Here is a 17,500-nt window from a genome sequence, read left to right on the forward strand (position 1 = left end):
TATCTTGATCCACTTTTGAAAGTAGGGAGATATATGATAATTTGTGCTCATCATAAATCTTGCCTGTATCTACACTTTGTCTTAATAATATTGCAAGTGGCTTTGCGATAGAATGAACTACTTTTTTTAACAAAATAGCAGGGACACCATCAGGCCCTGCAGCAGCTCCATTTTTAATTTCATTAATAGCCTGCACAATATCAGCTTCATTAATATCTATGTCAGCTAAATATTCACTAATTTCGTCCCCTACTTCTATATTATCTTCATTATCAATTCTAGGGGTGAATTCTCTCTTATATCGTTCTGCCAATATGTTGCATATTTCCTTTTTTTCATTCGTTAACCTCCCTTCAATTCTTAGAGGGCCTATTTCTATTCTTCTTTTCTTCATCTTTTTCCCGTACGAGTATAATAGTTTGGGGTTTTGCATGATATTTACTAGGGTTTTTTTCTTCCAAGTCCCGTTTTTCATTTTATTTCTGCATTTTCTATCTTACTTTTTAGTTCTATAACTTTCCATGCATATTTTTCTTTTGCAAGACCTTTTTTCCACTTTCTGATTTTCTGGAACTAGATCCTTCTGTCTCTTGGTATACATGACTGATGTTTACTTTTCTTCTTCGGTATATATTTATCCACTATTTTCTCTAATATTTTATATAATATCTCCGTATTTACCCTTATGTCATCACTAACGAAAATGTTATCCCAATCTTTGTTTAATTCTTCATTTATTTCTGACCATTTTATATTTTTACTGTAGAAGTTGTATTTTCCATATCCTTCCTACTTTTTTCATTTCTTGCTTATCTCTGTTTTCACTTTCTTTGGAATGGACTGTTAATTCTATGATATTATGGTCTGAAATACTCGCATTATAAACTATTATTTCTTTAACATAATTCACCTCGTTCACAAATACTAGGTCTAAAGTATTTTCCTTTCTTGTTGGCAGGTGATTTATTTGTTGAATGTTGTATTCTAGTAGCATATCTAATAGCTTTTCGAATTACCTCTTATCTTCTGCACTACTATTACTCTCTTTTTTATATGTATAAATACAACCACAATCTCCTATTCGTTCTTTCCAGTCTACGAAAGGAATGTTAAAAGTCTCCAGATAGGAGAATAGTCCAGTCCTTGTGATTTCATCCACTTTTTCTATTATTATGTCAACCTCTTTACTATTAGGGGGTCTATATAGTACTATGTTCATTAATTTTTCAGGTTCAAATTCAACCGCTATTAGTTCACATTCTGAGTTACTATATTTCTCATATATTTTTCCTTGTTTTTTGTCTTTCCATATATTGTGGTTCCCCCTTGATTCCTATTTTTTCTATCTGATCTATAAGTTTGAACCCTTTTATTTGATCGTCATTCCCAGTCTCTTGGGAATACCAGGTTTCACTTATATTCATTATATCTATTTTCTTTTCAATTTGGGTTAGTTCTTCTAAGTACTCTATTTTCCTTTATGAGTTACTCGTAACTAAACCCTGCGCATTCATCACTATGATGGTTTGCGTGTTTCCTCCTTCATTTAATATGGGTAATAATATGGATTTTCCCATGTCTTTCCTGTTCTGGTATGTTGTTCTTTTCTTCACTTCCAGAAATTCTGACATTAAAAAATCCAACTTCTCCATAATATTTGATCTTCCTTCATCATATTATTCATTTTGTTTGTCTTGAATCTTGCAATTTTCTCCGTATCTGCAATATCCTCTTGCATCATAAATACAGTTCTTGTCTCTTGAGTTGTATCTTGGAGCTAATGCTTGGAAATATTTTGCCGACACTGCATATCGCGGTGATGGCTCGCTTTTTTCTTTCACCTGATATTTTTTGTTCCTCTCTTTGTTTCTTTCTTATTTTGAATTTTATTATTTGATTGATTATTTATTTGATTTTGATTTTTTGTAGAACTTACATCCTTTTCCTTCTTTTAGGTTTTTGCATATTTTTGGATGTAGATCTCTGCAATCATCCTCACCTAATATCCGATTAAGTATGCACATTTACCATATATTTCATAGTTGTGACATACCTTAGGATGTTTGTAGTAACATCTTCCTCCGAATCTGCAATTCCCTCTTTTCAAAAGGTTGTAGACTTTGTCTTTCTTGTCTATTTTTTCCTCTTTCCCATCATTGTGCAGATCTGGGTAGAGCCTCTTCGGGATTTTCTTTTGGTGTTGTCATGTCGTAATTTATTTGTACGTATGTATGCTGCTTGATTGCCTCATATGTAGTATCAATGAGTATCTCTGCATCCATACTTTTATCTTGTTCTTTGTTTTCCTTATTTTTTTCTGTCATTTCAGTTTTGTTTAGAAAGAGAGAGAGAGAGAGAGAGAGAGAGAGAGAGAGAGAGAGAGGAGAGAGAGAGAGACCATAGTACGTCATATGGAATTATGAAAAAGACGACACTTATATATAACAAAGGTACTAAAGGTTTTCAAATAACGCCCATTTTAAATGCCACATTGAGGAACGTATTTGAATGATAGAAAAGAAACTATCAATCACCTGTAAATAATTAAAACTAAACTATCGATTTACACCGACGTTGGCAAATATTATTTCCCTCCTGGACCATTGGTTAACCACTATGTAACTCAGGAAAAATTTGTGTACTCAAAAATCTAAAAATCTTCTTTCCCATCGTTATTTTCCCTACACTAAGGGGTTGGTTGCCTGAAGCGCCTTTCCCTACAACATCAGGCATGGTTTATTATTTGGCAAAGGGGTTTTTACGACCACATATACTTGCTGTCATCAACCACAGTTATAGGTGGTGGGTCCGTCCTTTGACTAAAAAGTCCACTTGCAAGGCAGCAGTTTCCACAGTTCCTGGCAGTGGGCCTAGCCTTTTACTAAAAAGTAAGACTGCAAGGCAGCAGTTTCCACAGCTATTAGCAGTGAGCGTAGCCTTTTACTGAAAAAGTAAGACTGCAAGGCTGCAGTTTCCACAGCTATTGGCAGTGAGCATAGCCTTTTACTAAAACAGTAAGACTGCAGGGCCAAAATTTTCACAGCTATTGGCAGTGAGCATAGCCTTTTACTAAAGAAGTAAGACTGCAAGGCTGCAGTTTCCACAGCTATTGGCAGTGAGCATAGCCTTTTACTAAAAAAAAAGTAAGACTGCAAGGCCACAGTCTCCACAACTATTGACAGTGAGCATAGCATTTTACTAAAAAAGTAAGACTGCAAGGCCACAGTTTCCACAGCTATTGGCAGTGAGCATAGCCTTTTACTAAAAAAGTAAGACTGCAAGGCCACAGTTTCCACAGCTATTGGCAGTGAGCATAGCCTTTTACTGAAAAAGTAAGACTGCAAGGCCACAGTTTCCACAACTATTGGCAGTGAGCATAGCCTTTTACTAAAAAAGTAAGACTGCAAGGCCGCAGTTTCCACAGCTATTGGCAGTGAGCATAGCCTTTTACTAAAAAAGTAAGACTGCAAGGCCGCAGTTTCCACAGCTATTGGCAGTGAACATAGCCTTTTACTAAAAAAGTAAGACTGCAAGGCAGCAGTTTCCACAGCTATTGGCAGTGAGCATAGCCTTTTACTAAAAAAGTAAGACTGCAAGGCCGCAGTTTCCAAAGCTATTGGCAGTGAGCATAGCATTTTACTAAAAAGTAAGACTGCAAGGCCACAGTTTCCACAACTATTGGCAGTGAGCATAGCCTTTTACTAAAAAAGTAAGACTGCAAGGCCACAGTTTCCACAACTATTGACAGTGAGCATAGCATTTTACTAAAAAAGTAAGACTGCAAGGCCACAGTTTCCACAGCTATTGGCAGTGAGCATAGCCTTTTACTAAAAAAGTAAGACTGCAAGGCCGCAGTTTCCACAGCTATTGGCAGTGAGCATAGCATTTTACTAAAAAAGTAAGACTGCAAGGCCACAGTTTCCACAACTATTGGCAGTGAGCATAGCCTTTTACTAAAAAAAAGTAAGACTGCAAGGCCGCAGTTTCCACAGCTATTGGCAGTGAGCATAGCATTTTTGTACATGAACTTCCCTGCCAGATATATACTTAGCTTAGGTCTCTGACGTCACGACCAGAAAATTCAAAACTCGCGGCACACGCTACAGGTAGGTCAGGTGATCTACCTTACCGCCGCTGGGAGGCGGGTTAGAACCAGTCCCCCTCCCCTTCTTGTCAGATTATTTTCTGTCGCCGGCTGGACAACACCTGTTGTTCAGTCCTTACGATAGTTAAAATTCGTTCTCGTTGCCGACGATTTGGATTTTGGTGAAGTACCCTTTGTTTGTTGGCTTGGCATACGCTTTTTGGACTGTTTTTTGGATTTTTCTTTTGGATTTCTCGTTACAATATCTATAATCATGGATGATTCTGAAGTTAAGAAACCTTAGTTTAATTTAGGGTTTGTCAGAGAAGGAATGTTTAAAGAGGGCTTCCTAAGCTGGCATTAGATCCTCACTCGGTATGTGCGTCTTGTAGAGGGAATGAATGCTCTTTTATTAACCCTTGCAAAGAGTGTGAGAATTTGGATGAGGATGGTTGGAAGGCTCTTTCTTCTTATGTGAGGAAGTTAGAGAAGGATAGGGTGCGCAAAGCTTCTTCAAAGAGTTCTAGTAGATCGAGGGTGAGTGAAGTTGACACTGAGAATCCTGTAGTAGAAGTAGTTCCTTTCTCCAGTTTCAGCCCCTGCGCCCAGCTTTGAACCCGAAGATTCGTTTTCGGAAGTTGCTTCTGGAGAGCCTCGATCAGGAGTAAGGAGAGCCTCGCTCGCTCTCGACAAGGTAAGAGTGTATGATAGTGCAAGTGATCAGTTGCAGTGCCCCTATGCAGTGGACGGGGTTGCGTCCTGACCGGCTCACTAACGCTTCCAGGCCTAGACCTCTTCCAGACTCCCAGACCCAGTGGAGGAGGAAAGTCGAAAGCCGCAGGAAGGTTAGGGAGAACCCCCACCGGTCAGGCGTCCCTCGGCAGTTCCTGTTGCTCGTTCCCAGGCTGCCTTGGATCGAACCAAGAAGGAGTTATTGCGCCAGTGCTTCTCGTCATCTTCGTCGCCTTCTCCTCAGCGTAGATGAGCGCCTCGGGAGTCGTCTCGCCCTCTCAAGAGGCCCTGGAAGGATCCTTGCGCCCTTCCTTCCAGCCCCGAATCCTTCGCGGAAGAGCCAGAAGTGGAACGCAAGAGAACCAAGATTTCGTCCGGTTACGCTTCTCCTGTTCGCTCTCGGACTTCATCCCCTGTAGAGGAGTTTAAGAGATCTCCTGCGCGTATCCTGGCGGGTCTGCAGGCGCAGATTGCGGCTTTAGCGGAGTCTATTGCCGGGACTTCTCATCGTCGGAAGGACGCCTCACTTCCGGTGAAGAAGTCTAAGAACGTTCCTTCGGCTAATCTACTTTGGCTAGAGAAGCTTTTGAGCCTGTTAGTAGGAGGTCAGAAGTGCAGGCTGGAGCTCGGGATCTTTCTCCGAGTAGGCTCTCCTCTCTTCCCAGCAAGAGTTGTTAGTATGTAAGGCGTAAGGAGCCAGACAGGCTCTCTCCTCAGGATTTCCGCTCCTCTTCAGTTAGGCGTCAAGAGCTTGACAGACGTCAAGAGCCTCGTTTTCGTCAGGAGCGAAGGAAGAGTTCTTCGCCTGGTGGCCACTCTCCTTTTGACGGACGCTCGGAGCCTAGTAGGCGTTCAAGAGCCTAGTAGGCGCCAAGAGCCTAGTAGGCGCCAAGAGCCTGGTAGGCGGCAACGGAAGCTTTCTCCTCCGTTAGATCACTCCCGATTGGATAGGCGCTCAGAGCCTTGTAAGCGCCGCGCTTCTGACAGGGATTCATCTGAGGATGTTTTCTCTCCCCATGGCAGGCGTCAAGAGCCTGGCAGGGGTTTTGAGCTCAATAGGCATCAAGAGCCTGGCAGGCGTATTGAGGATGGCAGGCGCCAAGAGCCTAGCAGGCGCAGAGAGCCTGATAGGCGCTCTCCCTTATCCAGACGCTCTTCTGTGGAGTTAGAATCTGTTTTCCGACAGACGGGCCTCCACTTGTGGCGCTCTCCTAGTAGGCGCTCCCCAAGTAGGCGCTCTCCTAGCAGGCGCTCCCCAAGTAGGCTCTCTCCTGGGAGGCGCTCTCAAAGTAAGCGCTCTCCTAGTAGGCGCTCTCCAACTAGGCGCTCTCCTAGTAGCTCTCTCCTGGGAGGCGCTCTCAAAAGTAGGCGCTCTCCTGGTAGGCGCTCTCCTGGTAGGGCGCTCCCCGTGTAAGCGCTCTCCCAGTGGTTTTCTCCCAGTAGGCGCTCGCCTAGTAGGCGTCTCCGAACAGGCGCTCCTCCAAAGGATTAGCTCTCCTCCGGGCAGTAGAGCTTTTAGACGTCATTCTTCGGAAGAATTTGTTGGTGATTCGGAGGAAGATTTGCCCAAGGATGCTTCGGTTTCTTCGTATAAGAGACTTACAGACCTCCTCTTGCAAGATTTTGGGGAGTCTCTTTCGGCCGTTGCTCCTCCGTCTCCTCCGTCCTTATTTTCAACGACCAATACGGCTAAGAAGTCTTCAGTCGTTAAGATGAAGCCTACAGTGTCTATGAAGAAGGCTCTGAAGAACTTTGACGACTGGTTGCTTTCAAAAGAAGAGAAAGGCAAGACAGTTTTTTCTTTTCCCCCGTCCAAGCTGACGGGTAAGATGGGGTTCTGGTACGAGTCAGGAGAGCCCTTGGGTCTAACTCTTCCCTCTTCTGCAGACTCGGACTTCTCTTCGTTGGTTGATTCCGCACGTGCTCGCGCTGAATTCTGCGAAGACGACGTGGGGCATGAGCGAGTTGGATCACTTCTGAAGGGAATGTTCCGAGTCTTAGAAGTTTTTAACTTTCTTGACTGGACCCTTGGAGTGTTGGCTAAGAGGACTCAAGAGCAAGACACTCTTTCGCCTGAAGACCTCCACGCAGTTCTGTCTTGCATGGACAAGGCAGTGAGAGACGGTTCCGGGGGAAATTGCTTCAATTTTTGGTGCAGGAGTGGTAAAGAAGAGGGCCGTTTTCTGCTCTTTTCTTACCAAGGCGGTTTCTCACGCACAGAGAGCTTCCTTGCTGTATTCACAGCTTTCCCCGCAACTCTTCCCCAAGAAGACTATTAACCCTCTTAAGCCGGAGCCCTAAAAATCAAAACGTCTCCCGTATGCCGGGCCTGGTTTGGAGTGAGCGCGGAAGTGGAAAAAATAATTTTTTCAAAAAATTACAGCGCGCGTACTTTTGAAGATTAAGAGTTCATTTTTGGCTCCTTTTTTTGTCATTGCCTGAAGTTAGAATGCAAACCATCAGAAATGAAAAATAATATCATTATCATATGTAAATAATGCGATATATGGTAGCGAAAAAAAAAAAAATTCATACATAATTGTATTCAAATCACGCTGTGCAGAAAACGGTCAAAGCTAACCAGTTACTTTTTTTGCGTTGTATTGTACACTAAATTGCGATCATTTTGATATATAATACATTGTAAAACAATAAAAGTAACACCGGAAAAATATTATCACAAAAATGATGTACGAATTCGTAACGCGCGGACGCAAAAAAATATTTTTTTTTTTTCAAAAATTCACCGTAATTCTAAATAATGTTATAGAGACTTCCAATTTGTTTTCAAAATTAAGACAAATGATTGAATATTACGATACTGTAAGAGTTTTAGATTAGAATTGCAGATTTCGACCATTTCGGACGAGTTAAATTTGACCGAATGTCGAAATTTTAATATATATATTTTTTCATATGCACATATTTCGAAGATGGAAAAAGCTACAACCTTCAATTATTTTTTATTGTATTCTTCATGAATTTGCGCACATTTTGATATATGAAACTCTATAAAAGGCTAATATGAAAAGGAGCAAATATTAGGATAATGCCATGTACGTATTTCGGAGACTTGCGGCCGCGAATCGGCGCGCGGAGTGAAGGTAAATATATTTTTCAAAAATTCACCATAAATCACAATATTGTTTAGAGACTTCAAATTTGTTTCAAAAATGAAGAAACATGACGGAATATTACTAGGCCGTAAGAGTTTTAGCTTACAATTGCTTTTTCAACTATTTCGGTAGAGTCAAATTTGACCGAACGTGGTTTTTTTTCTATTTATCGTGATTTATATGCAAATATTTCGAAAAAAGAGAAAAGCTACAACCTTCAATCATTTTTAGTTGTATTCTACATGAAATTGCGCACATTTTCATATATATAACTTTATGAAACAGCTAATTTTAAATGGTGCAAACATTTCGACAATCGCACAAAAAAATTCTGATTTTTTCGGAAGAGTTACCGCGCGAACGTAATTTTTTTTTTTCATAAATTCACCATAAATCAAAATATTGTGCTAGAGACTTCCAAGTCGTTGCAAAATGAAGGTAAATGATTGAATATTACTAGAATATAAGAGTTTTACGCTTACAATTGCGTTTTTTTCGGACCATTCGGTAGAGTCAAAGCTGACCGAAAGTTGAACTTTTTGCACTTAACGTTATTTATATGAAAATATTTCAAAACTGATAAAAGCTACAACCATGGGTTGTTTTTTGTTGTATTGTGCATGAAATTGCGCACATTTCCATATATAAAACTTTATGTAACGGCAAATTTAAAAGGGTGCAAAACATTAGGACAATCGCAGAAAAAAATTTATCGGAAGAGTTATCGCACGAACGTAAGGAAAAAGTTTTTTCATAAATTCACCATAAATCGAAATATTGTGCTAGAGACGTCCAATTTGTTGCAAAATGAAGGCAAATGATTGAATATTACTATAATATAAGAATTTTAGCTTACAATTGCGTTTCTCGACCATTTCTGTAGAGTCAAAGTTGACCGAAGGTTGAAATTTTTTGCACTTATCGTTATTTATATGAAAATATTTCAAAATTGATAAAAGCTACAATCATGAGTATTTTTTAGTTGTATTGTGCATGAAATTGCGCACATTTTCATATATAATACTTCATGTAAAGGATAATTTAAAATGGTGCAATAATTATGTCAAAGTGACGAAATAATTTCCGAGATGTGTCACTGATACTTTTTAGTGCGATAAGAAAGAAATTCGCGCTTGCGCGCCTGCGTAGCGATTGTAAACAAAACAACGCCTTGATCCGTGAACTCCCAGCATCCCCCAAGGCGCGTGATACAAAAGTTTTCGGCTGGTAGGCCTATAAGTATTTTTCCGCGAAATTTTTAAAAAAACTTTTTTGAGCCGACGTATGATACGTCCAATCGGCATCGGGAGACATTTTGACTCGACGTTTAATACGTCCAATCGGCGTAAGAGGGTTAATGATATCTCCAGCTCGTTATCAGCAAAAGCGACGCAGGATATGCTAGCTCGCTCGGCTAGAATTCCGAAACCTTCGTTTCAACAGAAGACGAAGAAAGAGCTCAAAGTAGGCAAGAACCCTTTCGAGGAGGACCTTCGTCTCGCTCTTCTTCCTCCAGAGGTTCGAGACCACCTAGAAGAGGAAGGACCTTCTCCCGGTCTATTAGGGCCAAGAAGTAGTTCGTGTGTCCTCCAGACAACTGTGGGTGCCAGACTTCTGAACTTTGCAGATGTCTGGGCACGAAAGGGGGCGGACAACTGGTCCCTCGCGATCATCAAGAGAGGATACCTCATTCCCTTTATCTCGAGACCACCCTTGACCACCACTCCAAGGGCACTGGTGGCCAAATACAAAGACCCACTTATGAATCAAGCCCTCGCTCTAGCGGTAGAGCTGATGTTAGAGAAAGAGGCAATAGAGATGGTTCAGGACCCCTCTTTCAGCGGGCGGGGTTTCTACAACCGTCTGTTCCTAGTTCCCAAGAACTCAGGAGGATGGAGACCGGTTCTGGACGTGAGCGCCCTGAATGTCTTTGTGAAGAAGAGGAAGTTCGCTATGGAGACGACGTCATCAGTCTTAGCAGCTCTTCGTCCCGGGGACTGGATGGTGTCGCTGGACCTTCAGGACGCTTACTTCCATGTACCGATCCATCCTTCTTCTCGCAAATTTCTCAGATTCATGTGGGGAGGGAACGTTTTCAGTTCAGGGCCCTATGCTTCGGCCTTTCCACGGCCCCCCAAGTATTCAAAGGACTGATGAAGAACGTTGCCCAGTGGCTTCATCTCGAGGGAGTGAGGATTTCCCTCTACTTGGACGATTGGCTTATCAGGGCCAAATCCAAGGAGAAATGTCTGGAGGACTTACGAGTGACGTTTGGATCTAGCAGCTTCTCTGGGTTTGCTAGTGAATTTCGAGAAGTCACAGCTAACCCCTCCCCAGTCAAGAGCGTATCTATCTGGGGAATTCTGATGGCCTTTCTCAGGTTTTTCGGGCGTATCCGTCCCCAGAGAGGATAACCCGAGGTTTGGAGAAGGTAGCAATCTTTCTAGAGAAAGATGTATGCACAGCGGGGGATTGGGTGTCCTGGCACATCAACAAGAAGGAGCTAACAGCGATTTGGTTAGCTCTCAAGACCTTCGAACCCCTCGTAAAAGGGAAATATGTTCAGATCAACTCCGACAACACTACAGCCCTGGCTTACATTCGGAAACAGGGGGGGACTCACTCTTTCTCCCTGTACGAGAACAGCGAGATCGCTCCTCTTGTGGTCAGAGGAAAGGAACATAAGGCTTCTCACCAGGTTCGTACAGGGAGAAAGAAATGTCGAGCGGATCTGCTAAGCAGAAGGAATCAAGTCCTTCCCTCAGAGTGGACTCTGCACGCGGACGTATGGCCAGGAGCTGTGGAGGACGTGGGGCAGGCCCCATCTCGATCTATTTGCGACCTCCAGGAATGCACGGATAGATCTATACTGCTCCCCTATTGCAGACCCAAGAGCAGTGGCAATAGATGCATTCCTGATGGATTGGAGGAATCTGGATCTTTACCGCGTTCCCGCCTTTCAAGATTATATGGGGAAACATTAAGGAAATTCGCAGCGTCAGAGGGAGCAAGGATGACGTTGATAGCTCCGTTCTGGCCCGCCCACGACTGGTTCACAGAGGTACTGGAATGGCTGGTGGATGTCCCAAGATCCCTACCTCTAAGAGTCGATCTGCTCAAAACAGCCCCACTTCGACAGGTTTCACAAAAACCTCCCCGCTCTCAGTCTGACTGGATTCAGACTATCAAGAGTCTCGTCAGAGCTAAGGGCTTTTCGGCAAAGTCTGCAAGGGCTATTGCCAATGCACGTAGACCTTCCACATCTAGTCTACCCAGTCGAAGTGGGATGTTTTTCGACGCTGGTGCAGGACTCAAAGTTTCCTCCTCCAGTACCTCTGTGACTCAGATAGCAGATTTCCTTATCTTCCTGAGGGAAAAATGTGGGTTGGTTGTCTCCACCATCAAGGGATACAGGAGCATGCTTTCCTCAGTTTTTCGTCATAGAGGATTAAACATATCTGAGGACAAGGACCTCCATGATTTAATCAGATCGTTTGAAACGGTTAAAAGAACCTCCTCCTTAGTGCCTAGCTGGAATCTAGATGTCGTGCTGCTCTTCCTGAGGTCCTCAAGGTTCGAACCTCCCATCTGCTTCGTTCAGAGACCTTTCGATGAAGACTCTTTTTCTCTGTGTGTTAGCGTCAGCGAAGAGGGGTCACAGCGAGGCTGCAGACTCTAGAAGGTGAGGTAGGTTTCCAAGGAGGCTCCGCGGTTTGCTCTTTTCTTCCGGCTTTCCTAGCCAATAATGAAAACCCTTCTTCGCCGTGGCCCAGGAGCTTCGAAATCAAAAGCTTATCCTCCTTAGTTGGGGACAGAAGAGGAGAGATCTCTTTGCCCGGTGAGAAGCCTGAAATATTATCTTCAGAGGAAGAAAAGACTTGCTGCTAATGAGAGCAATCTCTGGTGCTCTGTTAAGGGACCCCAGTAGGCCCTTATCTAAAAATGCACTCTCATTCTTTATCAGGGAATGTTATTAGAGAAGCACACACTTCTTGCAATCAGCAACAGTTTAACCTTCTGAAAGTCAAGGGCGCACGAAGTACGGGCCATCGCGACGTCTTTGGCTTTTTTCAAGAAGAATTTGTCATTACAAAACCTTATGAAGGCCACTTTTTGGAGGTGTGAATCAGTCTTCTCTAATCACTACCTAAAGGACGTATCGATTACGTATGATAAGTGTTTTGGCTAGGCCCTTACGTATCGGCGGATTCAAAGCTGGGGCAGGGAGCTGAAACACATCCTTTTTAATCCTTTTTCCCTGTTAGTTTTAAGTTTTGAGTTTTTTGGTTGTACGAAGGAGGTTGCAGGAGGCAGCTCCTTCTTTCATATACTAATGTTAGTATTTGGTTAGGTGATCGGTTGTGCTTGAGGCTCCTTGCAATTGGTAGTGATAGGCTCTGGCATGTAAGCGGGTTGATCCCCATTGACCAGATCCTGCTTGGATTCTGCCAAGTAAGTGGACTCAGTTCCCATTGGTAGACCCAAAGAGTTCTTCAGCCATAGGTCACGCCCTCGCTGAGACTCTTTAGGCAACGCAGACTAATAGCCAGTAACTATCAAGTCTTCTGCCTAAATCATCGATAAGAACCAGAGGTTTATATTATGTATTCCTTTAACATGTGTTTCCCACTTTCTAAGTAAGTATGTGTCTCTTTCCCTCTACCAAGGGTGTCAATCAGCTAAGTATATATCTGGCAGGGAAGTTCATGTACAAAAATGATATTGTTAGTATACAATAAAGTTTTGTACATACTTACCTGGCAGATATATACGATTGATGGCCCGCCCAGCCTCCCCTCAGGAGAAAGGTGGAAGAAAATAACCTGACAAGAAAGGGGACTGGTTCTTACACCCGCCTCCCAGCGGCGGGTAAGGTAGATCACCTGACCTACCTGTAGCGTGTGCCGCGAGTTTTGAATTTTCTGTCGTGACGTCAGAGACCTAAGCTAAGTATATATCTGCCAGGTAAGTATGTACAAAACTTTATTGTATACTAACAATATCATTTTACTAAAAAGGTAAGACTGCAAGGCATCAGTTTCCACAACTATTGGCAGTGAGCATAGCATTTTACTAAAAAAGTAAGACTGCAAGGCCACAGTTTCCACAACTATTGACAGTGAGCATAGCATTTTACTAAAAAAGTAAGACTGCAAGGCCACAGTTTCCACAACTATTGGCAGTGAGCATAGCCTTTTACTAAAAAAGTAAGACTGCAAGGCCGCAGTTTCCACAGCTATTGGCAGTGAGCATAGCCTTTTACTAAAAAAGTAAGACTGCAACCAGGCCACAGTTTCCACAACTATTTGGCAGTTGAGCATAGCCTTTTACTAAAAAAGTAAGACTGCAAGGGCCACAGTTTTCCACAAACTATTGGCAGTGAGCATAGCCTTTTCTTTTACTAAAAAAGTAAGGACTGCAAGGCCACAGTTTCCACAACTGGCATTGGCAGTGAGCCATAGCATTTTACTAAAAAAGTAAGACTGCAAGGCCGCAGTTTCCACAGCTATTGGCACTGAGCATAGCCTTTTACTAAAATAAAGTAAGACTGCAAGGCCGCAGTTTCCACAACTATTGGCAGTGAGCATAGCATTTTACTAAAAAAGTTAAGACTGCAAGGCATCAGTTTCCACAACTATTGGGCAGTGAGCATAGCATTTTACTAAAAAAGTAAGACTGCAGGGCATCAGTTTCCACAACTATTGGCAGTGAGCATAGCATTTTACTAAAAAAGTAAGACTGCAAGGCATCAGTTTCCACAACTATTGGCAGTGAGCATAGCATTTTACTAAAAAAAGTAAGACTGCAAGGCATCAGTTTCCATAGCTATTGGCTGTGGGCCGAGGCTTTTATTAAAAAAAGTAAGACTGCAAGGCCACAGTTTCCACAACTATTGGCAGTGAGCATAGCATTTTACTAAAAAAGTAAGAACTGCAGGGCCACAGTTTTCCACAAACTATTGCATTTAGCATAGCATTTTACTAAAAAAGCAAGACTGCAAGGCACAGTTTCCACAACTATTGGCAGTTTTGAGCATAAAAAGCCTTTTAACTAAAAAAGTAAGACTGCAAAGGCCGCAGTTTCACAGCTTTATGGCCAGTGAGCCCCCGAATAGCATTTTTACTAAAAAGGTAAGACTGCAAGGCGAGTTTCCACAAGCTATTGACAGTGAGGCATAGCCTTTTACTAAAAAAAAGTAAGACTGCAAGGGCCGCAGTTTTCCACAGCTATTGACAGTTGGAGCAAGCCTTTTACTAAAAAAAGTAAGAACCTGCAAGGCCACGTTTCCACAGCTATTTTGCCCATGACATAAAAAAGCTTTTAACCTAAAAAAAAGTAAAGACTGCAAGGCCCGCAGTTTCCCACAGCTTTGACAGTTGATCATAGCACTATTAACTAAAAAAAAGTAAAACGGCAAGGCCACAGTTTCCACCATCTATTGAAAGTGAGCATAGCCTTTTACTAAAAAAAAAGTAAGACTGCAAGGCCGCAGTTTCCACAGCTATTGACAGTGAGCATAGCCTTTTACTAAAAAAAAGTAAGACTGCAAGGCCGCAGTTTCCACAGCTATTGACAGTGAGCATAGCCTTTTACTAAAAAAAAGTAAAACTGCAAGGCACAGTTTTCCACAGCTATTGACAGTGAGCATGAGCATTTTACTAAAAGTAAGACTGCAAGGCCACAGTTTCCACGCATTGACAGATGAGCATAGCCTTTTACTAAAAAAAAGTAAAACTGACAAGGCCCACAGTTTCCACAGCTATTGACAGTGAGCATAGCCTTTTACTAAAAAAAAGAAGAAAAGTAAACTGCAAGGCCACAGTTTCAACATTTCTTATTGCAGTGAGGCATAGCCTTTTTACTTAAAAAAAAAAAGTGACTGCAAGGCCCAGTTTCCCACAGTTATTTCTTTAGTTTGTAATTTTCAAAAAAAAAGTGAAAAAAGCCATAGCCATTTTATTACAACTAAAAAATTTAAAGAAAAAAAAAAAAAGGAAAACTGCAAGGCCACAGTTCCACAGCTATGAGTGAGCATAGTAGACTAAAAAAAGTAAAAAGAAAACTGCAAGGCCACAGTTTTCCACAGCTATTGACGTGAGCATGAGCCTTTTTACTAAAAAAAAAGACTGCAAGGCCACAGTTTTCCACAGCTATTGGACAGTGGAGCATTTAGCCTTTTACTAAAAAAAGTAACACTGCAAGGCCAAGTTTTCCAACAGCTATTGACGTGAGCATAGCCATTTTACTAAAAAAAAGTAAAAAAACTGCAAGGCCACAGTTTCACAGCTATTGACGAGTGATTTTCATGCTGTTAACTTACAAAAAGTAATTACTGCAGGCCACAAAAAAAGAAGTTTTTTTGTTCCCCACCGCTATTGTCAGTGAGCATTGCCTTTTACTAAAAAAGTAAGACTGCAAGGCATCAGTTTCCACAACTATTGGCAGTGAGCATAGCATTTTACTAAAAAAAGTAAGACTGCAAGGCATCAGTTTCCATAGCTATTGGCTGTGGGCCTAGGCTTTTATTAAAAGAAGTAAGACTGCAAGGCATCAGTTTCCATAACTATTGGCTGTGGGCCTAGGCTTTTATTAAAAAAAGTAAGACTGCAAGGCATCAGTTTCCATAACTATTGGCTGTGGGCCTAGGCTTTTATTAAAAAAAAGTAAGACTGCAAGGCATCAGTTTCCATAACTATTGGCTGTGGGCCTAGGCTTTTATTAAAAAAAGTAAGACTGCAAGGCATCAGTTTCCATAACTATTGGCTGTGGGCCTAGGCTTTTATTAAAAAAAAGTAAGAAAAAAAGACAGCAAGGCATCAGTTTCCATATCTATTGGCAGTAAGCATAACATTTTATTAAAAAAAGTAAGACTGCAAGGCCGCAGTTTCCACAGCTATTGGCAGTGAGCATAGCCTTTTACTAAAAAAAGTAAGACTGCAAGGCCGCAGTTTCCACAGCTATTGGCAGTGAGCATAGCCTTTTACTAAAAAAAGTAAGACTGCAAGGCCGCAGTTTCCACAGCTATTGGCAGTGAGCATAGCCTTTTACTAAAAAACTAAGACTGCAAGGCAGCAGTTTCCATAGCTATTGGTAGTAAGCATAGCCGTTTACTAAAAAAGTAAGAGGGCAAGGCCGCAGTTTATACAGCTATTGGCTGTGGGCCTAGTCTTTTCTTAAAAAAGTAAGACTGCAAGGCATCAGTTTCCATAACTATTGGCTGTGGGCCTAGGCTTTTATTAAAAAAAGTTAGACTGCAAGGCATCAGTTTCCATATCTATCGCCAGTAAGCATAACATTTTACTAAAAAAAGTAAGACTGCAAGGCCGCAGTTTCCACAGCTATTGACAGTGAGCATCTTCTTTTACTAAAAAAGTAGGACTGCAAGGCCGCAGTTTCTTCAGCTATTGGCAGTGAGCATCTTCTTTTACTAAAAAAAGTAAGATTGCAAGGCCGCAGTTTCCACAGCTATTGGCGGCGGGCCTAGCCTTTTACTAAAACGTAAGACTGCAAGGCAGCAGATGTCCATTTAGTCGCCTTTACGACACGCAGGACCTACGGTGGTAGTATTCTTACACCCCTACCACAGATTTTACTCAAACATTTAAAAATGGAGATCGTAATTTATTATAACAATGTTGAATTCGGTCAAGCAAAATATTGTACTAAAATATAATAGCATTCAGAGAATTAGCCAGATTAATATTTTACATTCATAACTTTTATTTTTTGCTAATAGGTATCTGATACTTTTATCATAAAAAAGTAACAAAATCCTCTTTCTGGTAGAATATTGTTCATTCGCTATCAATATATGCACACACACACACACACCACACACACACACACACATATATATATATATATATATATATATATATATATTATATATATATATATATATATATATGTGTGTGTGTGTGTGTGTGTGTGTGTGTGTGTGTGTTGTATGTGTGTGGACATACTTCCTTCTTTTTCTTTTTCTTTTTTTGAGAGCAATAAGATACCAGAAACCTTTGAACATTTTCGAAGTTCAACAAATTTAGTAAATAATATTTCATTTACTGTCCTTCCATAATTCTGGCAATCAGGCCAAAAATTTCGAAATCGTTAGTTTTTTATTTGGAATTATCGTTAACACTCCAAAATACACATTTTACTGGAAACAAGAAAACAATATAAAGCATATTGTAAATTTAACAGCTGAGCTGTTAAATAAGGATCAGGGACATTCAGAATTAATAAACTAATGTTCATAACCAACAGCAAGGTTCTACCCATGAGTACAACACAAATAAATATATTTAGTTGGTGTTCCTTCCAAGTATCCATACACGCTCTGAACACCTAACTACTCTCCCCTATCTGAGTTTCTAGCCCAGTACTTTGACAACAATTACGAAATTAGTACTACTAACTAGTCCCCATTTTATTCCTGCCCATATTTATAAAATACCAAAATATACCTCTAATGGCCAAGTATATTACTTTGCATTGAAACAAGTAGATTTGTACAGTGCCGCGGGAACCCACACACCTTCATCTCACCTGGCCAGCTAATCTCCTCACA

Source organism: Macrobrachium nipponense, chromosome 23 (genome assembly GCF_015104395.2).
Source record: "Macrobrachium nipponense isolate FS-2020 chromosome 23, ASM1510439v2, whole genome shotgun sequence".
Lineage (NCBI taxonomy): Eukaryota > Metazoa > Arthropoda > Malacostraca > Decapoda > Palaemonidae > Macrobrachium > Macrobrachium nipponense.